The 23,513-nt window shown below is 40.5% G+C and overlaps 1 protein-coding gene across 4 annotated transcripts in view; it reads right to left on the minus strand.

Annotated features, from left to right (window-relative positions):
• GAB1 (GRB2 associated binding protein 1) overlaps positions 1 to 23,513 on the minus strand; it is a 125,008-nt gene that overhangs the window by 40,223 nt on the left and 61,272 nt on the right. The window lies entirely within an intron of this gene.

The following is a 23,513-nucleotide window of genomic DNA, read 5'->3' on the forward strand; positions in this document are numbered from 1 at the left end:
TATCATCTTTTACTAAAACTCATGCCCTCATGGATACCTCCTTATCAAGCAGTAAGCTTTAAAAAGGAAGAGACAAGTAAAGAAAAAGGAAAACACAGTACTATGTCACTTATCCAGGGCCATCAAGGAATCATATCTTTTTGTAAGTGATTTCTCCAGATGGTGAAAGTTCTGTCTTTAAATACAGAAATGACTTTTTAAAACTTTAATGTGGTTGGTGCAAGGAAATCTTTCTAAAATGCCTTACTGTATAATTCATTGAACATAATTCATGCATCCCCCAATGACTCAGACTAAATATTACAGGCATCAATTTCTATACTGGACTTCAGTGCAGCTCTCAGGCTATAAGATGTATACAGGGTTGTGTCTTATTTGCTCAGTTGTGTCCAAATCTTTGTGACCCACAGACTGCAGCCCGATGGACTCCTCTGTCCATGGAATTCTCCAGGCAAGAACAATGGAGTGGGTTGCCATTCTCTTCTCCAGATCTTCCCGATCCAAAGATTGAACCTGGGTCTCCTGCATGGCAAGCAGATTCTTTACCATCGGAGCCCCCAGGGAAGCCAGTATGCAAGGTTATCTGCCCCTCTACTAAATGCTACCATACTGTTGTGCTTGTATAGTCCATCTCTAAATTCTTAAATACAGTCATTTTTTTCCTCTTTAGTTTACTCAGCTGTCCCTTCTCCTATTAATCATACGATTTATAGGATGTCAAACTGTCTCCTGTCTCGAGGACTTTGCACATGCTGCTTCCTAAGTCCAGAACGTTCTTCCCTCTCTTTGCCAGGCAGACTTTGACCTTTAGGTTTCTCTTTCTTGACCACCCTCAACCCATCACTCCCCAGTGTAGAGTAGGGCATAATTTTATGGATCTCATCACTTACCTATGTAGTGATTTTTATAATTCTGTGATCCAATTTTTCTTCGTATTTCTTTATTCAGTATCTAACTCCCCAAGCAGACTGTAAAGTCTGAGTAGACTGTGACCATGTCTATTTTATCCACCATTGCATACTCAATGCATAGCCCAGGGCCAAGGACTTAGAAATATTTATACAATAAACAGAATTCCTGTAAGACTGTGAAGTCACAATTTTCAGACTATTAGATATATGGGCCACCCTGAATAGAAAGGCATGCTTTCAAAACCTCTTCCACCTGAGAGAAGGAGCTCCAATGCCGAACGTATACATAATAAAGTAGACACAACTGAGCTTTGCCAAAACACAGGCACAAAACACCCCGGGAAAATGGCAAAAAGAGAGAACAATGCAATATGTCCCTTTGCTACAGTTCACGTGTCACTCTTGGTCATCCAGTTGACTGTAGCTGCCCCATCCATTTCTGCATTTCCCTCTTGAAATGATACTGTTAACATGTAAAAGGCCCTTGGAAACTAAAATAAACAGCCAAGAAATGAGCAGCAATGAATCGCGGGGCACTGGGCAGATTGGGCTAGCGATTACAGAGGCTGAGAAGACATTATCTAAGAGATGAACCCTTGCAGCAGGAAATTACAACATGAAAACACAGAATTTAGCCAAGCAGCACCTGCCACTTATTTATTTATTTTTAACATGGTCCAAATGTGAATGTTTGTCTCAGTCACAAAATGAGTCACTCTCATTGAATCTGGCACAGATTAAACTGGAAAACAAAAGCAATTACATAAACTACACACTTTAATAAGGCAGATACAAAGGTTCTCTGGATTAGGGTACAAAGCACAATTTAGCCACAGAATAAAGCTTGATGCTCAACAAGAGAACTGACATCAGCACCCTTGCTAATCACAGCACAAAAGCTTCTCTATGTTTTGTCTGAGCACAAAATGGGTCCACATAAATCAGTCTTTGTTATCTGAAAATATCTGGGATTCTTAAAGTTTGCCCTATTTTTATCCTTGCTGCCTTGGTAGCCCCAGAGAAAGCTGTACATTGCCTTACCAATTCTACACTGCAGTAACAGACAAAAAAGGACACATTTTTTTAGGAAACACTCAAAGCCATTTTAAACAAAATATATGAGAAAAATCATTTTACCCACTGGCAAACAAGCAGATGTGGTTAAGGGAGTTATGCAAACATTTATTTTGTTGTCATTTCCTACCTGCAACAGTCAGTTCAACCTGAAGTTGAATAAATGATGCGTTAAAATAAGATTGCATCAGCAGGTCTGCATTTTGAAGCATAACAGTCTGATGACAGTGTCCCATCTCAGGGTTTCAAGATTAAATGTGGCTACTATATGAAAATCAAAAGAGAACAGCACAGAGAGTGCACAGATCCCAATGGACATATATTTACATCAGGCAGTGAAACTAAGTATCTACAATGCTTAGAATATTCGCATTGCTTTTACCTATCCCCTATATTCGGTAACTGCCTGCAGGATAAGCCAAACTCTCTCTGGCAAGTACGTTCAGGGCTTTCCTAGCTTTTGCTATCTCTCCAGCCCCACTTTTTGCGGCTCTGCCTTTCAACTGCGTTGGAAATACATGCAGGTCCCTTAACACCCTACTTCTGCACTGCCTCTGGCCCTGATACATTCTGGCCCTTAGCACATAATCCATTCCTAGATTTAACTCAGACTTTGGGAAACCACCCCTGAACAGCCCTTTCCAAGCTCTCCGTTTCTCCCTCATTTCCAGTTACTGAGTTTGACGTCCCTACAAGTGAGCTTCTTGAGGACTGGAGCCATGTCCTAGCGAGGTGCTCAGGCAATGCTGAATATATCAAAGGAGACATGGATAAAAATACGGAAGTTCTCACACTCTCTATGCATTATAGGGATACTGCTGCTGCTGCTGCTAAGTTGCTTCAGTCGTGTCTGACTCTGTGGGACCCCATAGATGGCAGCCTGCAATCTTCCCAGCCCATTTGCAACTGGGCTGAGAAGAATTATTCAGGAAAGACAGAGGTGCATAAACCATAAATTCATCTGTTTCAAAACTCAACAGCTATGAGAGGTTTTCTTTTTTTTTGCCACACCATGCAGCATGTGGGATCTTAGTTCCCTGACCAGGGATCGAACCAACAGCTTCTGCACTGGAAGTGTAAAGTCTTAACCACTGCACCAAAAGTGAAGTCTCAGCATAGGGCATTTAAAATGCTCACCAGGTGATTCAAATGTGCTCAGACAGAATTAGGCTGGTTTTCAAAAGAGAATTAAGCAAACAAACAAGTATAGAGGTTCTTTTAAGACTTTATCTAATTCCTTCTCTTCTCAAGACTTCTGCTGCCACCAAAGCAGTTTATCCGTTCTCTCCTCATTTTTGTCCACAGTATTTACCCCACTGGAGAGTGTATTTGAACTCCTTTCTACTATTGGAAACCTAACCATTCTTCAAAGTTCTGTTCAAATCCTTCCCTTGTCTTGCCATACCTGCTCTTGGGAGTCTTGGCCAAAGTCTTCTGCATGGCTATGGACAGCTTAGAACCATCTGTTATTTTGTCATTTTCACTGGTGGCTCAGACGATAAAGAATCTGCCTGCAATGCAGGAGACCTGAGTTCGATCTCTGGGTCAGAAAGATCCTCCAAAGGAGGAAATGGCAACCCATTCCAGTATGCTTGCCTGGAGAGTCCCATGGACACAGGAGCCTGGTGGGCTACAGTTATCTTTCTATGTACCTTTCCAAATGTTCCAAATACTCATGAATTATTTTCCCAACCTGACATCCAGTTCTTTAAAAGCTGAGACCATTCCTTAAATTTTTTTGTGTCTGTTGCGGAGAGCCAGTGAACTTAAATCAAAAGACCTCAGCGAGAGAAAAAAAGAAGTACACTGTTGTTATTAGGGTAGCCCAACCTCCCTTCACAGGTCGGTGTACAAAACCATATTTATTATAGATCAAAACAATACTTACCCTCCCTGCCTCTCCAGCCAACACACACATTTTGCTGTTTTCAGTCTAACACATCCTCTTTCTCTCACCCAACGACCCTACTCTGCCTTTAAGAGTTAGCTTAAGACCTCTTCTTTGCAGCTTTCCTCAGCTTGCTCTGAGTTAAGGCACCTAACCGACTTGCTCCCGCTTCTCTGAGCTCTCAGCACACAGGTCCTAGGTAGTGTGTTCCCTTCGGGTGGTTCAGAAAGACCTCTAATGACTCCATCCAGGTATACAGGTCATAGTTGCTGAATCCTCAACTTGACCTTGACCGGACAAGCTGAAGAATACCACTTTCTATATTCTTGAGTCAACCGCCCTTCCATCACGAAACATCACCACTGTAATTTTACTAACCCGCTATTATCCTAGGAAATTGGTGGAAAAAAAGAGTGGAACTTTCTTATTCTGAAATCTCTTAAAAGGTATTTCACGACTGAAATTTAAGGAAAGAAGGTCACAACTGTGAATTCAAAACTTATGTATAATCTTAGAAATCTGTAAAATGTTAACAAAGACAGGTGTTTCAATAATGAAAATGCTATTTTTTAATAAGGGAGGTTTTAATCTAAACTTCACCAGTAGGATAATGGTTAAATAAATTTCGAGATACAGATATAATAATAAATTGATGCAAAACATTTAAAAAGTGAGACAAATCTGTATATATGAAAAATGCATGCATGCTCAGTTGCTAAGTTTTGTCCAACTCTCATGACCCCATGGATGTAGCCCTTCAGGCTCCTCTGTCCATGGGATTTTTCAGGCAAGAATACTGGAGTGAGCTGCCATTTCCTTTTCTAGAGGATCTTTCCAACCCAAGGATCAAACCTACGTCTCTTGCAGGCGAATTCTTTATCACTGAGCCACCTGGGAAGCACATATATGAAAAATACTCACAAGATAATTGTTAAACTTAAAAAAAAATAAGCTACAGAATTGCATGATTCCACTTTGTCTGAAATGATTGTGTGTATGTATAAACTATGTTTAGAGAGCAGGTCTGGAAGGAGACACACCGGAAGTGTTAACTGCGGTCATTCCAGGAATAGGGTTGGGAGGGTCAGACCAGTTTCATATTTTTCTTTTATATGATTTTGTGTCTGATTTTTTTTCAAGGACTTTCCACTCAATACTGTTATAATTTTAAAAATATTACATGTTTTAAAAGCTTATGCTTCAAAATGCTCTAAAAAAGGATGCCTATTAATAAATATTTTAAAGTCTAGGAATGATGTACATAAGACAAAAGAGTTTACATCTGTATGGAAATGCATATTCCTCTTCATATTCTGCAGCTAGTGAATAAATTTAGCCTTTCTTTTAAATATAGAATTCCAGGATACATCTGGAGAGACTGAGTCTTAGTCAGGAAACAGCTTAGACAAAGTATAACTACTTTGTTTTAAAAACTGGAATTTAGAGGGTTAAAAAAAAAAAAGCAAAGTTGGAAGCACTTAAAATGGAGAAACAAATTTCTTCTCCCTAAGTCTGGTGGTCTTAATATTCTTACAATTTTAATTTATTTGAAAAACTATGTCTGTAAACAGTCATATACTTAGATATTGAAATATCTAAAATAAGCACTTTGGGAATTACTTTTCCTATTAAAAACATTAACTTTCCATAATAATAATACAACTAGGGTAAATAAAATAAAGAAAAACAAATTAGCCAAGAAGCAGGGACAAAAGAAAACCATTCGCTTTAAAATACTTGAGTTGTTTTCCAGGAAGCACCATCTTTTCTCATAGAGCAAAATAAGGAAAAAACAGGCTCAGTGGAAGTTTCCACTCCATTGGCTCTGTCATTAAGATCATCTGTTCCCAACACACACAAGCCTAAAATTTCCTGTTTTCAAACTATTGTCACCATCTTCTAGCCTAGTGTTATCTGTGCTAACTTTAGCTTAGTAATATAAACAAAAGAATACACCAAAAATAATGCAAGACAATGCCTAGAGGTAGGCTAACAACTGTGCCACAAACTTCTTAAATAGGGGTTTACATACAGTGTCTGGACAAAAACAAATCAGCTAGACGTAAAGCAGTTTCATAATAGTAAAGCTAACAAAAATAACAAAAATCATATATAATTCAAACTCTATGGTAGCTGGAAAGAAATTTCAGGGAATTTTAAATGATTAATGAAAGTGCATCTCACTTACTTGTTGACATCATTGCTAAACTGATGCCTACCTCAAAACTCTGGTGGAAGCCCTACATCAAAGGAATAAACAAAACAGCAATGACCAAAACTCCCTGATATTTTATAAACACAAACTAGTTCTTACACCTTTTGGGATCGTTAGACCGCTCTGCGAATCTTATAAAGCAATAGAACCTTTTCTTTAAAAAAGGCATATAAATAATATCGCACAGTGTCAGGGGTTCACAGGACCCCTGGGCCACATGATAAGAACGCTTGAAATAGGACTTCCCTTTGATACTTCTTACCACAAAGAGGAGTTTGATATGAGACTTTGGACCCCAACTAGGCACATTCATTTCTAAAATTCCACAGGAAGGTAGGTTACCTCTCAACACAGCATGGTGGGGCAGGTTGAATATATATGTTTACTTGTGAATACTAGTTCATCTCTCATATTTCCAAGTGTATGGGCTATGGGACACACTAACTCCGGGTTTCTGAGGCTTCCTCATCCTGACGAGGAGGAGGCTAAGAGGCAAGAGACTGGCTAACAGCAGATGCAAGGTAACCTTGCAACGTCCTGTGTGGCTGGATCAAAGCTTGAACCTGTACTGGGAAGAAAGACCACCTGCCTTGGGTTTCATTCATCTCACCCTCCTCCTGTGACCAAATACTCTAAGAGTCAGTGTGCTCACATCAGGGTGTGATCACAGGACGGTGGGGTCAGGGAGTCCACTTCGACCTCAGGAGTCAGCCTTCAGCCTGCCTTTGGCCTAGATAAAAGGTATTTGGGAGTCCTATGCCATCAGGTTGGCTGGAACTTTAGAACAGCAGGTGTGGTTACTTACAGGGCAAGCGTGTCTTTTGAATATCTCCCTAAGGACCCATGGAAGCAGAGCTAGCGCAAATGCCCAGACAGATTCCTCCCACTTTAGCTGAAAACAGCAGAAGTACCACAAAGGGCTGCGAGTTTCAAACACGCCCAGGGTCACCAAACCATTCATTTCATCTCTAGGAATCTCACTAATGGCAATAATGCAAAAGACAGCTAAATACATAGGGCATCCAAGCACTCGGCACAATGTTGGTTATATCAGCAAATATTTGAAACCATCTAAATATGCAACAATAGGTAGGGTAACCAACCATCCCAGTTTCCCCAGGACCATCCCTATTTTTACAAGTCAAAATTCCACATCCGGGGAAACTCCTCAGTCCTAAGCAAACCAGGAAGCAAACTGGGGACAGTAGGAAATTGAGGAAATAAATTAAGATACGTTTCTATGGAGTCTGACACAGTCATTAAAATGATGCCTTTGAATGGCATTTTAAACATCCCCCTCCCCCATGGTTTGAAAAATTTCCAAACACTGAGAGGGCTTGGCCAGGAACTAATCTCTTCCATTTGGGAGTAGCTGGAATCTGCTGTGAAGGAAAGCTTCAACTCCTTCCTGTCTATCAATACCTTCTCTGGCTCTGTCACCTGCTCCAGGTAAAGCTGACTGCTCCAGGGTATCCAGAGCACTTGTGCAAATTTCTATTCGAGCATGCTTCTCCTGACTGCCGTGAAGTCCTTTGAACAGCTGTTTCCTACCCAAGATCTTGTTTCATTTCTCTTCCATCTCAGTGCTTAGCAGAGTGCACAGTAGGCAAGGATGTGGTGCCTTAAAAGACAAGTGTGACAAGCGTTACCTGAACAAATGAATGAATGAATCAGTGCTGAAGATGCTGTCTCTGCTCTTTACGAACCTAGTCTCTGCAAATTAATGCTACGCCAAACCAACAGCGGGTCTTCTTATTGCTGTAAGAGTTCAGCCACAAATCCTGTCAAATCTCCTCCTCTGCAAGGGTCAGTCAACAAAAAGTGAAACTACTTAATCAAGATTAAGTCAATGTGAAACCATATGGAACCATGCCAGTGCACTACAATCCAGGAACCACAACTTCTGACAAGTCCCTACAGTATTGAGACGTCTACGTATTTTAGTTATAAAACATTTATGTTAGGGTATTCAATTATATATACAACTAATTCTCCTGTATGTTCAGCTTTGGGGTGTGTGTGCATAATGACATCCCTGTCTCTGAGGGCAGGAAGTAATATCATTAGGAGAGTAAAGGCAACAAGCCATGTACCATGAAGAAGTACAGTAAAAATGGACATGTTTAAGTGAAGAATAAGATGTGAGAACTTTAAATTTTGTTGTTTCAGTGGTAGGAAATTGATATCACATTTGAAAGTCACCATATTTTCTAGCACAGATACAAATTCTAACTGCAGTTTTAGAGCAATGCTGTCCAACAGAACTTTCTGCCATGAAGAAAATGGCTATGTTGACCATCACAGCAGCTACTAGTCACATGCAGCTACAGAGAACTTAAAACGAGTCTGGTGCAACTCAGGAGTGGATTTTCCAGTTCATTTAATTTAGCCACATGAGCGTAGTTGCTATCATGGGACGGTGCTGCTTTAAAGTCTATTTCTTCGACTTGAGCAAGAGGCAATACCAATTGCTAAAGAGGCTGCAGTTCTAAATAAGAAAACCCACAATGAATGTTTAAAATTGTGAAATGTTACTGTAGGCTGCTGTGCCTGAGATGCTAACAATTATGTGAATGTGTTTCCTGATTTTACTGGGCCCCACAAATGCACGTCCCCTGTGTTGTTTTTGTTAATATTATTCTTGGGAAAAGAACATGCTTGCTTAAGTAATGACTTTAAAAATATATATAACATAATAACACTTTGAAATTAAAAAAAAAAATTTTATCTTCCATAGACCCAACAAGTGTCTAAACTCTTCCTTGTTTAGCTATTCAATTCAAAATTAATAATTAATTCTGGAAAAAAGCTAGCATTTTTAGTTTCCAGCAAAACATACAAAAACATTCTCCCTTTCTCCCCTGCTTTATACTGAACATTCACAATTCACGATAAAGTAAAACACTGCTATTTGGATGACAGTTCAGAAACAACACTTTCACATTAAGAAGTAGAGGAGAAGCATAAAGTGGTATAAAACAAAATTCCAATTTCCATAATTACATTTATCTTGAATGAGCCAGAATAAGGCTTTGTATAATTTTCTTCTTAACATGAAACTCAATCTAAAGCTTCCGGAACAAAAGATATGTGGCAATGAAAGGCTTCCTTGCAAAGACATACTTCCAAAGAGATGAATTATGCATTCTGGAGTCATTGACTATAAAGCACATTAAGTTTAAGAGGCAAGGGAGAAGAACCGCACCCCAAGAGAAGTAAGCACAAAGCCGAACAGGACGCAAAAATTACTCCACAGATAATGAATGAAGAGGATCTTGGATGGGACTGTAGAGGACTGAGCTCGAGTGCTGACAGTGATACTCTCCCCGTGCCTTCCTGCAGTGATAGAGGGGAGCACTGTCCTTCGGCAAGACATGACTCTTCGGGGGGAAAACACTGTTTCATTCACATGACTTCCAGATAATCATCTCACCCTGTAAGAAAAGCTGTTGATCATTCACCTCTCTTTTTCAACTAATCACCACCATCTTGTCCGTTCTATGATGTCTTGACCCTTAAAAGAGCCCAGCTTTCTTTTTTCTGTCAACTTTCCATCACCCTCTATACCACCCAAGTCTTAAAACCTTTGACAAAAAGGAAGTAAAAAGGGAAAGACTAGAGATCTCTTCAAGAAAATTAGAGATACCAAGGGAACATTTCATGCAAAGATGGGCTCGATAAAGGACAGAAATGGTATGGACCTAACAGAAGCAAAAGATATTAAGAAGAGGTGGCAAGAATACACAGAAGAACTATACAAAAAAGGTCTTCACAATCCAGATAATCATGATGGTGTGATCACTCATCTAGAGCCAGACATCCTGGAATGTGAAGTCAAGTGGGCCTTAGGAAGCATCACTACAAACAAAGCTAGTGGAGGTGATGGAATTCCAGTTGAGCTGTTTCAAATCCTAAAAGATGATGCTGTGAAAGTGCTGCACTCAATATGCCAGCAAATTTAGAAAATTCAGCAGTGGCTACAGGACTGGAAAAGGTCAGTTTTCATTCCAATCCCAAAGAAAGGCAATGCCAAAGAATGCTCAAACTACTGTACAATTGTACTCATCTCACATGCTAGCAAAGTAATGCTCAAAATTCTCCAAGCTAGGCTTCAACAGTACTTGAACTGAGAACTTCCAAATGTTCAAGCTGGATTTTAAAAAGGCAGAGGGACCAGAGATCAAATTGCCAACATCCACTGGATCATTGAAAAAGCAAAACAGTTCCAGAAAAACATCTACTTCTGCTTTATCGACTATGCCAAAGCCTTTATTGATCACAACAAACTGTGGAAAATTCTGAAAGAGAAGGGAATACCAGACCACCTGGCCTGCCTCCTGAGAAATCTGTATGCAGGTCAGGAAGCAAGTTAGAACTGGATATGGAACAACAGACTTGTTCCAAATCAGGAAAGGAGTATGCCAAGGCTGTATACTGTCACCCTGCTTATTTAACCTATATGCAGAGTACATCATGAGAAACGCTGGACTGGAAGAAGCACAAGCTGGAATCAAGATTGCCAGGAGAAATATCAATAACCACAGATATGCAGATGACACCACCCTAATGGCAGAAAGCGAAGAACTAAAGAGCCTCTTGATGAAAGTGAAAGAGGAGAGGGAAAAAGTTGATTTAAAATTCAACATTCAGAAAGCTAAGATCATGGCATCTGGTCCCAACACTTCATGGCAAATAGATGGGGAAACAGTGGAAACAGTATCAGACTTTATTTTGGGGGGCTCCAAAATCACTGCAGATGGTGACTGCAGCCATGAAATTAAAACGGTCTGGCTCCTTGGAAGAAAAGTTATGACCAACCTAGACAGCATATTAAAAAGCAGAGACATTACTTTAACAAAAATGGTCCATCTAGTCAAAGCTATGGTTTTTCCAGTATTCATGTATGGATATGAGAGTTGGACTATAAAGAAAGCTGAGCGCTGAAGAATTGATGCTTTTGAACTGTTGTGTTGGGGAAGACTCTTGAGAGTCCACTGGGCTGCAAGGAGATCCAACCAGTCCAGTCCTGGGTGTTCATTGGTAGGACTGATGCTGAAGCTGAAACTCTAATACTTTGTCCAGCTGATGCGAAGAACTGACTCATTGGAAAAGACCCGGATGCTGGGAAAGATTGAGGGTGGGAGGAGAAGGGAATGACAGAGGATGAGATGGTTGGATGGCATTACTGATTCAATGGACATGAGTTTGAGTAAACTCCAGGAATTGGTGATGGACAGGGAGGCTTGGCATGCTGCAGTCCTTGGGGTCGCAAAGAGTCGGACACAACTGAGCGACTGAGAACAGCGACTGGAAGGATTTACATGTACATGATTTTGTGCTGAGGACTGGGAGAGAAGGGCTAGGGGAAAGAGAAAAAGACCAGCTATTTCTGCTGGTCCCATTTGGCAGGACCCAATTCATCCTAAACTCCAAGAAAAACTGTTACCCAAGCTATACAGTTCATAAAAGCTTAAAAAAAAGAGCATATGTATAATAATATAGACATATCACATGCAGTTGACACAAGGTAAGTTATACACTTCTCTGCTTTAAATATGTTAGAAACCCAAGACAATCAGTCATTCACAAAGTGCTGGCATCTGAGGTAACAGACGACAACTGAGTGCGTCTGACTTGCCAACTTGGAAGTTCACTAAAGTCTGCAGAAGCTAAAAATAGCCACACAAACATGTTTACAACATTGTGAAAATACAGGATCCACACTGTTTTCTAAATATAAACCTTGAATTCGAAGCACAGGGATTGGCTCTGGGTTTTCAGAGACGTCACTGGGACATCCCACACTCTGCCACAGAAATCTACATTTCAGGCTTTTACTTTAAATATATAATTGGTGGTATTTAACTAGAGTGAAGGTGGAGTGGATCTGGAAGGGAGAGGACAAGCAGGGGAAAAAAAAAAATGGTATCGCTTCCTCCATTTAATTAGAGGGCTTCAGAAGACCACAAACCCCCAACTCCTTGTGGTGGGATCAGCCTGTCATGAAATTCTGCAAGAGGATATCCTGTCTATATTTTTCCACCCAGTATATCCACTCTCCGATCTAGTCCCTGCCCTGTTCCTAAGACTGTAGGTGCTACTGAAGTAGATACATGTAGACAGGAAGTCAGATGGAATATGTACAAACGTGTAAAAGTCCCTGCACCCCACTTGCTCCATGCGTCGTGTAGGCATGTTAAAGGCAACAATTCTTTGGCTGCGCTACATGGCTCGTGGGATCTTATTAATAGTTCCCCGACCAGTGACTGAACTTGTGTCCTTGGCAGTGGAAGCACAGAGTCCTAACCACGGGACCACCAGGAAATGCCCACAGGCAACAGTTCCAATTCTTGGCCTGTTCCTAAAAACTGAAATCATTCTAGCTCAAACACAGGGGGAAATTTCTAGCTAAAACCCTCAATCCTTTCTCAACTGGGATTGCTGGCAGGAGGGGAAGGGTGCGCTAAGACTATGTAACATTCAAAGGAGTATGTTATTAGTGTAGGAAAAAAATATTCAGTCTAAGTTATGTAAAATTATTTTTTGTTATTAACTGCTGGATAGAATTTGTTTAGATTTTATCCTCTGCATTTAATTCTAAAAAATCAGCTATTAAAAGAAATAAGAAAAACAAAAACCTATAGTAACAGACTTAGCCCTATACTAACTAGTGTATTATAAACTTCAAGTGAGGAATCCGTATTTCTGGCGGCTATCCAAGATCCAAGAGAATTGTTCTTCAGAACAAAACTGCGTAAGTTGTACAGGCATTTTTTTAACAAAATAAACTATAATCAACAACAAATTCAACTGAAAAACTGGAGGAAATTATATATAATCCTACCACCATCAAAAATACATTTTTCCATACATTCATCTAATTTTTATCCATGTATATACATACTCTCAAAGTAGCTAACTTTTTTTTAAAAAATTGGAGGATAATTGCTTTACAATGTTGTGTTGGTTTTTGCTGTACAAAAGCGTGAATGAGCTGTGAGTATACATATATCCCCTCCCTCTTGTGCCTCCTCACCACCACTGTACCCCTCTAGGTCATCACAGAGCACCAAGCTGAGGTCCCTGTGCTATACAGTAGCTTCTCAATAGCCATGTATTTTACATATGGTACTGTATATGTGTCAATGCTAAGCAGCTAACTTTTAAAATACAGGTGATGTGTTTTTGGTTTCCTGAGCCACACTTCTAACTTTCAGAAGCTTAAAATTCTTGGGTTTAAATTTTAATTCAATAACATTTCACTAATATTCACTAACAGTCATTAATTTTTCCAGGTATTGCTTATCAGGCTGGAATTTACAGAAATAAAGGTGAAGTCCTCACTGAAATGCTTTCTGAAACCTGATAAAGAAAACACACTTAAGGACTATAAAAACACAGGACATTTATTAACCATGGGCTTCCTTAGCACGAATTCTAGATATACTCTCGCAATTAAGATATTTAATTACTCAAAGGATGTCCTGCTGGGCCTTGTCCAGTTTTGTACAGTATGCAGTTAACGCTCTAAGCACATGATGGTGAAAACAAACATGTATTATCTCCTCGAAAGAAACGGCAGCATTTGTTTACCAATAATGGCAATCTCATTCTGTATAGAATGATTTGTTAAATCTAACAGAAAAAGAATTTATTCCAGAAAAAAAGATTTTTTGATATTTCAACTTAACATTAGGCAGTGTAAACTGAAGATATTCTCAGAATAAATGTTTATACCTTAAGATTAAAAGATTAGGCGATCTAGTTATACATTATCTACAATGAACAGAGGATAGTTTGGTCCAAAACTGAGGAGAAACTAAGTATCTCTGGACTTCCCTGGTAGCTCCGTGGTAAAGAATCCACCCGCCAATGCAGGGGACCCAGGGTGTGAGCCCTGGGTAGAGAGGTCTCCTGGAGAGGGAAATGGTGACCTACTACAGTATTCTTGCCCGGAGAATCCCATGGACAGAGGAGCCTGGTGGCCTAGAATCCATGGGGTCACCAAGCGTCTGACACGACTTAGCCACTAAACAACAACAACAAAAGTTATCTCTAGTTAATATCTGACTAGCTTTAAAAAAAGAAAAATAAAATCAAAAGCACCGGTTCTATATCTTGTTGAATAATTGACCATGCAAAGACAAATTAATGAGGTTTTCATTTAAGATCAATATTCTGTAACCCTAGGCTGGCAGAGGTTAATGAGTTTCAGGTAACTAAATCTCATTCTTAGTGGAGCAAAGACAAAGAAAGAAAAAAAAAACAAGACCTTCAGCTAGTCTCCTAGACCTGTCACTGAGGTCCCCACACCAACCCCATATGGCTTTCTCATCTTTAGGAGCAGTTGGGAAAGAATAATCAGAAATAAAAACTACCCAGCATTGCAGCCATCACGTGTTCCTTGCGGGGCGGAGGACAATTCCTTGCAGAGGAGGGGGGGCGCGGGGGGGGAGGTACAAACTACTGGCTGTAAAATAGGCTACCAGGATGTACTGTACAACATGGGGAATATAATCAATACTTTATAATAACTGCAAATGAAGTATAACCTTTAAAACTTTTATTAAAAAATTAGAATTGAAAGGAAAAAAAAGAATCCCTTCTCTGTCCTCTCAGCCTAGTCCTTTCACCAAACGGCTTAGGGAGCAATTGCACATAAACCTTTGTTATTTGCAGCCTCCTAAGAACTCTCTCTTCACTGCTCTAGTCTCAAAACCTAACCCACACAATGCTTGACAAAAGTAGGAACCCAATGAGTGGTTACTGAGTGAATGAATGAAAAAGAGTATTCATGGATAAGGTGAACCTCACAGGGACCATCATTATGGTCATCCATAAATAATAATTAGTGGTTTGAGGTTCGATGCCAAAAACACTCGAGAAAAGCCAAAGAAATATACTGTGATAATGAATTAATTGAGAAACTATCATTAAGCCTGAATAAGCATTTACACTTTAAATATATAGTTATAAGCATGATATAGATGCTATTATGTGAAATACACAAACAGAAAGACCTTCCCCTAAGGTATCCAGAAAGTGTAGCAAACACAGGCCATAACATTGTAACACAGGCAATGCACTGAATAGGTTTCCTTTGTATTCTGTTCTGTTGTCTGCCCCCTAGTGGAGTCCTCGTGAGCAGAGAAAACGTAAGAAAGGCAGGCAGGACAGAAATCAGCAAAACCCAAAACAGAACAGAACCAAGTGCAAGGCACAACGAGCTTACTTTGGACTTTTACAAATCAGTTACTCAAGGACAGAAAGCTAACTTCTAAATTCTTATTCAAGACTTTTGCTCCGAAAACAAAACTCTTGTATCAACTTTGGTAGGTTCACTATTTCCTTAAGCACCTTTGGACCTTTCATCTTTACCTTTTAAGGAAAAGTTGGCACCTCTAGATTGCATCCAGGTGGCATATGGTTTCTGGATCTTTAAGAAGACAATTTACTAACTGCTAGTTTCTAGGGTCACATGGTCAGCCTGCTTTAATCTCAGGTGGTTTTCAGGTGTCTTTGACACAAGTGGCTAAAGCAGAATCACTTCCACAAAGATGCCTCTGGCAAGCTCTGTATTCATTTTCACTGCACTTCAAATCGAGGGACAGGTAAAGTGAAACAGAGACGCTAAACAGCGATGGCAGACGTGGCTGAGTGACTCCTCCCAGAAAGCAGGCTTATCTCCATGGGGATCTTTCTGTCTGGAGAGGGGTGTGGGTTTTGTCTATGATCTCATCTGCTGCAGCAGCCGACTCGCCTCCAAACCGGCGGCCCATTTTATACCCGAGTTTCGCACTAACATGTACAGTTCTTTAAATATGTAAGATGACAGACACTGCTACTGACTTACATAAACAACCAGTCACGTGACCCCCTCCGCTCCTTATGACTGGTGACACACCTCTGCAAGCCAACTGGCCAGGGTTATACAAACTTCACCAACCGAACAAAACATCCAAAAATCACTCCTGAAGGGAGATACAAGTCTTAAGTGTTTCGGGGCTTCAGTGACCCAGTGGTTCCACTTCTTAACCTCTGAAAGAATCAAAATGCTAAATAACTTACGATTATTTTAAATAAAATGATCTCCAGAGATGTGATACTAGATTTTCTCCCGTATGTAAGTACCTGCACATTTAGAACTCCTGCACGGGTAAGATCTGTCTCCCATAATTGTATGAAACAATCAAATAAGAGGACCCATACCAAAAAACATTCAGAGATGAACAAAGGGACTAAAATAAAGTTCCCTTAGTTATCATATTTACTGCCCTTTGTAGAAGTGCATTAGTATGATAGTTCTGGAAGGTTCTAAAAACAGTTCATTTCCAGTGATTTATGACTATATCTTATATGTGACACAGTTATCAGCTTTAAACACCCTCACCAGCTTTTTCATGGAGGAAACAGAGAGGCCCAAATCAGGGGAGATGGAGCAGTCAAGGTTTATTTTAATAAGCAAATGCTCAGGGTAGAGGAACACAAGACGTAACTTTTTTTTTTTTTTTCCCGTTCTCAGACTGCTGTGAATGCTATGAAAGGCGAGAGGAATGAGAAGACAGCTGACATACATCTTCCTCTGTTCATTTCTCTTTTCCCTTTGGACAAACCCTCGGCAACAGGAAGTATCAAGAACACAAGAGGAAAACTCTGTGCTCGTAATGCCTTCCCGACTTTCTTGTTGTTCAGATCTCTACTACAAAGGCAAGGAACGGCCAATTTCCACCTTTGAGGACCCTCAAAAGATTTACTCCAAGCATCACGGTTCCTATGTCAGGGAGAAGGGATGTGGGGGAACTTCCCCAGCTCTCTATACTTGGATGTTACGGATTCTTCGGTTAATTTTTATCTGCTGTTTTACTACCACGTTATTTATAGAGGGGGCAAAGTAGCTAAAAAACTGACTTTCTTAAAACTTACTATATTTAGACAATGATATCACTACTAAATTTGAAATATGATATTATGATATAATTCTTCAAGCATGCTTATATATCTAATTTAACGTTTTGAAGTCTGTTCAAGTGATTCATTAAAATGAGTAACAAGGGAACAAATGAGACAGCTGTTGTGTTTGTAGATCTGATGTGCAGCATGCCGTTTGAGCTCAACAAGCTACTCAAGAAAAGAACTGTTCCTATTGTCAAATAATTATATTTTAAAAATCAGAGCAGTATCTCTATTAAAGAGTTAAGTTTATAAAAGTAGCGCTAACTTTCTGCGTGCTATGAAATTAAACTTACAGCATTCATCACAATTTGTAATCATACTGATTATTTTGTTTGATAGTTGGTTTAGCATCTTCTCTCTCCAAGGAGACAATAAGGAATTAAGAGGAGACTGAGTCTCTCCAGTCCACCAAGCTTCGAGCACATCGGATGATAGGACAGGTGCTGAATAAAGGTATGTATATTAAAATGTTCTATTAAATTCATATCTGCAGAAGGTCGAACATCAAGTTGTACAGAAGAGCTTATCACACACAATACTAAAATCCCACTGCAGGCATCCTCACCCTGAGTTGGACTCTAAAGAGAAGCTAGTCCTGGTTTGGGCTGCTCTTGGTGGTTACCCTGGGTTGGTTATTTCTGGTTTAACCCCTCACCACATACCCATTCTCCACCTGTCTCTGTGTCTGGGGAAGAGGCGAGTGTATTTATCCCCCTCTCCCCGAGCTTTACCTAATTCCTGAGCATAGAGCCCCTGGGTGGTTACCCCTCATTGTTTCAGGGCTCAGGGGTCTGGTATACACAACTTTTTAAATGAGCATTTATTATTTCCTCCCCTGTCCCTCCAGCCCTAAGGGTATCAGGACCCTCATGTAAGCCCAACCCACAGCACCAGATGGGTTCTGCACCACATACTAAGCCACTGTTGTGGTTTATCAGGCACAGAGTGTAATTTTCTAGGAACAATTTGTTTTCATCCCCCTCCTCCATCTTTCCTAAAGGACCTCCCACTGCCTAATTTTCATCTGCTATCCACATAACTCTCAGACTATCAAGGCTGATAACACATTCTGTCCTATAACCATCACAATTTTCTGGTGTTTTTTTTTTTTAACTCTATAAAGATTGACTCTAAGAGTTTAAAGCCAGTAAAGGGCATTTATACTCTCATGACCATGGACATGTTGTTTCCCACGGCCCCTTGGGACTAGGACAGCAATGGCTTCTTGGCTTGTGCAGGGTCAGCATCGTTAGCCCCAGGCCATACAATGGAGAAAGCTCCTCAGGTTAAAGTTTAATGGAGTCTCTGTTTTGTACTTCATCAATTCCCTTTATCAGATCATCAACTTTTCCCAAGCCTCCCACTGTAATGCCTGCTTTATCAATCTTCTCCTTTCCTAGGTCCACTCTACTTGAGTCCTCCCTTGCCCTGACCTTCTGCTTCAGCAGGGGTTCCTTCTGTGATTTCTCACTGTATTTTCCCAGGGTGGGCCCACCAAGCCCTGCAGGCCATGCTTTCCTCCTTCTTGGTTTACTCCTCATTTTGTTACAGCCAAACCCTAAGAAAGGGTATCTGGAAGGTATGCTTTAAAAGATGACGTCAGAAAAGATGCACACATCCCATTGTTCCCAGCAGCACACTCTATAATACCCAAGACATGGAAGCAACTGAAATGTTCATTGACAGATGAATGGACAAAGAAGGTGTGGCATATATATGCACACACACACATATACACAATGAAATACTGCTGCTGCTGCTGCTAAGTCACTTTAGTCGTGTCCAACTCTGTGCGACACCACAGATGGCAGCCCACCAGGCTCCTCCGTCCCTGGGATTCTCCAGGCAAGAACACTGAAGTGGATTGCCATTTCCTTCTCCAGTGCATGAAAGTGAAAAGTGAAAGTGAAGTTGCTTAGTCACGCCTGACTCTTAGCGACCCTATGGACTGCAGCCCACCAGGCTCCTCCATCCATGGGATTTTCCAGGCAAGAGTACTGGAGTGGGGTGCCACTGCCTTCTCCCAGTGGAATACTACTTAGCCACAAAAAAACTGTTATTTGCAGCAACATGGGTGAACCTAGAAATTATCATACCAAGTGAAGTCAGAAAAAGAAAGACAAATACAGTACGATAGCACGTGTATGTGAAATCTAAAATATGATACAAATGAACTTATCTACAAAACAGAAACAGATTTACAGACATTAACAGACTGGTGGTGGCCAAGAGGGGATAAGCATGGGGGAGGAATAGTTTGGAAGTTTAAGATTAACAGATACATACTACTATGTATAAAACAGATAAAAAAAGGACCTACTGTATAGCACAAGGAACTATATTTGATATCTCATAGTAACCGATAATGGAAAAAAATCTGAAAATGAACACACACGCACACATTTGTATAACGGGATCACTTTGCTGTACACCTGAGATGAACACAACACTGTAGATCAGCTATATTTCAATAAAAACAATGTTTAAATTAATTGATTTTTAAAAATGGCAGCAGAGCATAGTGGTTAATAACACTGTATAATCAATTGCTATCGGAAAGAACACTGTTTTAAATATTGGTACTTATTATGTTATTCTCTTCAAATAAACAGAACAATACTACAGTCTGCTCTCCATATCTGTATGTTGCTCATTCATAGTCTCAACTGATCTCAGATCAAAAATATTTGGAAAAAATAAACTCCAGAAAGCTCCGAAGAGTGGAACGTCAATTTACCGTTCCAGCAACTATTTACACAACATCTACATCCTAATAGGTATCACAGATAATCTAGAGATGATTTTTAAGTCTATAGGAGGGGACTTCCCTGGTGGCGCCGTGGATAAAAACCTGCCTGCCAATGCAGGGGAACACGGGTTCCATGCCTGGATGGGATTCCACTCGGTGTGGGGCAGCGGAGTCCGTGTGCCACGACTACTGAGCCTGCACTCCAGGGCCCTGAAGCTGCAACCACTGAAACCTGTGAACCTAGAGCTCCACAGTAAGAGAAGCCACTGCAACGAGAAGCCCAAGCTCCGAAACAAGAGCAGCTGCTGCTTGCTGCAACTAGAACAAGCCCACAGGAAAGCCACGAGGACACAGCATGGCCAAAACTTACATAAATGTTTTAAAAAAATCCATAGGAGGATGTGCAATAAGCCATTTTATATAAAGAACTTGAGCATCCATGGGTTGTGGTATTTGAGGTGGGTCCTGAACCCCTCCCCCTCAGATACCAAGGGACAACTGTATTTTAAAACCCCTCTCAAACATTTTTAGTGACAACTAAAGGCTTTAACTACCTGAGTCATGGGTATCTAGCAATCTTACACTTTACCATTTACAATATTATTTGGGCTTCCCTGGCGGCTCAGACAGTAAAGAAACTGCCTGCAATGCAGGAGACCCGGGTTTGATCCCTGGGTCAGGAAGATCCCCTGGAGAAGGCAATGGCAACCCACTCCAGTATTCTTGCCTGGAGAATCCCATGGATGGAGGAGCCTGGTGGGCTACAGTTCATGGGGTCACAAGAGTTGGACATGACTGAGCGACTGAAGCTGTTACAATATTATTAACCCATGAAAGCATGGATTTCATGTTGTTTCTTTTATGTGCTCAACTGTTCATGGGTTTAAAACAGAATTCATTCAAAATTTAAAGTATTCTTAAAATATCCTTCTCAGCACAAAAACGGCTAGAATGACACCAGCTGACAACCTACATGTGTCTGGGGAGGATATTTCAGTGGAAATGACAAATAACTGTATTTAATCTATTCATTCATTCACTCATCCAAAAATATTTACTGAGCAACTTCAGGTGCCGCTGTTTTGGCTCCTGGAGAAACGTTTAGTAGTTTACAAAACAAAAACTGGGACTTCCCTGGTGGGGCAGGGGTTAAGACTCTGAACTTCCACTGCAGGAGGCACAGGTTTCATCCCTGGTCAGGGAACTAGGATCCTTCATATGCCTGCCATGCGGCTTGGCCAAAAAAACCAAAGCAACACGGAAAAAAAAAAAATATTCACCTACCTCAGCAAATGTAAATTCTAGCAGAGGAAGACAAACCCAAGTAAATGAGCAGGACCGATTTTAATTCTGTAACTGCTAGGAAGGAAAACCAAAGTCAATCTGAAAGTGATAACATTATCTGAACAATCTGAAGGAGAGGCCGGGAGGTGATTATAGCTCTCCCATAAAACGTAGTTTAGTACAGGAAGTCACCACTATTCCTAATACAGTCCCACTGGGCAGTGACGATTATCAAGCTCTCAGGATCAGATCCTGGAAGCTGCACTCTTGAAAAGCTCTGTAATCTTGCCTTTTCAAAGTTCTCCATCAGCTAATAAGATGAGGTAATAATCAATGCAAGACTTCACTGTGTTATCTCCGTGCAAGGCCATTACTCTAGTCCCCTGACATCATCAAACAGCAATCCTGGACCTCTCACCTCTCTGCTGTAGTATCCACAAACGGAATAAACAATTCGAGTAAAACAGAAGGAAAAAGAATGAATTTTACTTCAATCATTTTTTTGGTGTGTTTCTTTTAACACTTTCTACTTTCTGTAAGTAACTAAGTTCGTTCTTCCCTAACTTGGGAGTGACTCAAGGGGCACTAAAGGGGATGAAAAAAAGTATTCAGAAATCCAAACAAATGTTAAGAATAAGAATGATGGTGATGAAGGCAAGTGGCTAAAGGCAGTAAAACTACTTGGCTTCCTAAATAAATATACAAAATATGATGATTTTGCATATATATGTGACAAGTTTTCTGAGGGAGCATACCTTACATACAATGTGTGTTCTGTAAACAGTCCTTGACTTGAGGCTGAAAATTTATTTCTGCAGAGGAAAATGATCAAACACAAGGCAATAGGCTTTCCTTCAAATGGGAGCAATTAAACTGGACGCACAGAATAAGGAAGGTGGGCTCCCAAGGGAAGGAGACATAGAAACACTGGTCATCCAGAAGAAAGCCCGCCAGCCTTCCTTCTGACATAATCTTTCTCTTCTGCTGCTGACAGCCTTGTGTGTTCTTGCTTCCTCTTTTCTCTCTCTCTAACCATTATCCTCTCTCTGATAGCTTGCATTTCCACTTTAGTTCTTCTCGTGTTTGTCATAAGTAACATCAAAGAAAGTCCGTATGCTTTGTTTTAAAGTGTCACGTTTAATGTTCTTTTCTGAACCTAAACAGAAGGTATCTTTATTATTTCCTTTTATGCTTTTAAGCTTTTTTTTTTTTTTTTTACATCTGAACACGGGTCTGTCTTGATGTCTTTTTTCAGTTAAGTCGGCACTATTAGAAATAAAATGGGTCTTAAGCTGAAAACAGTCTTGGGTAATTTGCTCGTTTACCAGCTGAAAGCAAAGGCTAGTCTAGGTGAGCTCTCAAAGACTGTTCCCACCACAACAGTAATAATAATCATTGACATTTATTGGGTACAAAGTACTAGGCTGTGTGTGTGTGTGTGTTAGCTGCTCAGTCATGTGTTCAACTCTTAGTGACCCCATGAACTGTAGCCCTCCAGGCTCCTCTGTCCATGGAATTCTCCAGGCAAGTATATTGGAGTGGGTTGCCATTCCCTTCCCCAGGAGATCTTCCTGACCCGGGGATCGAACCTGGGTCTCCTGCACTGCAGGCAGTTTCTTTACAGCCAAGCTACTCGGGAAGCCCCAGGCACTGTACTAAATACTAAACATTAACACAGTTCTCACCACAGCCCTGTAAGGTTGGCACTGTAACAATTCCTATTTATAGAAGAGAAAACACATCACAGAGAAATTAACTTGCTGTAAATGGTAAAGCCAGGGTTTGAACCAACGTCCCCCTGACCCTAGAGTCTGTACCTTAACCACTTAACATGATACAGGAGGCAGCAAACTTTTTCTGTAATGAGTCAGGTAGCAGATATTTTAGGCACTGAAGGCTACACATGGTTTTGTCTCATATTCTACTTCTTTTTATTTTTATTTTTTTACAATTTTTTTTTTTTTAAATGTAAAGGTCTTCTTTGGTGGCTGAGACAGTAGAGAAACCACCTGCAATGCAGGAGACCCAGGTTCCATCCCTGGGTTGGGAAGATCGCCTGGAGAAGCACACGGCAACTCACCCCAGTATTCTTGCTTGGAGAATCCCATGAACAGAGGAATAGGTTGGCGGGCTACAGTCTACTAGGTCGCAAAGAGTTAGACACAAAGGAGTGAATAACACACAGATGTTAAGAAGCCAAACAGACCTACAGGCTAGAGTTTGCTGACCTCTGGGATATGACTTTATTAATTCAGAAGAGTCACTACTTTTCATTTAGACAAATTTAGTTAGAAGCAAAAGTAAAAGGTTTTAGACAGGTAGTTCATAATCTTTAGTCCATGAATGTCCTATAGCTACTGATGACGGGATGAAGGTGAAAGTGAAAGTGTTAGTCACTCAGTCATATCCAACTCTTCTCAACCCCATGGACTGCAAAAC

The sequence above is a fragment of the Oryx dammah genome, unplaced genomic scaffold (genome assembly GCF_014754425.2).
Source record: "Oryx dammah isolate SB20612 unplaced genomic scaffold, SCBI_Odam_1.1 HiC_scaffold_12, whole genome shotgun sequence".
Taxonomy (NCBI): Eukaryota; Metazoa; Chordata; class Mammalia; order Artiodactyla; family Bovidae; genus Oryx; species Oryx dammah.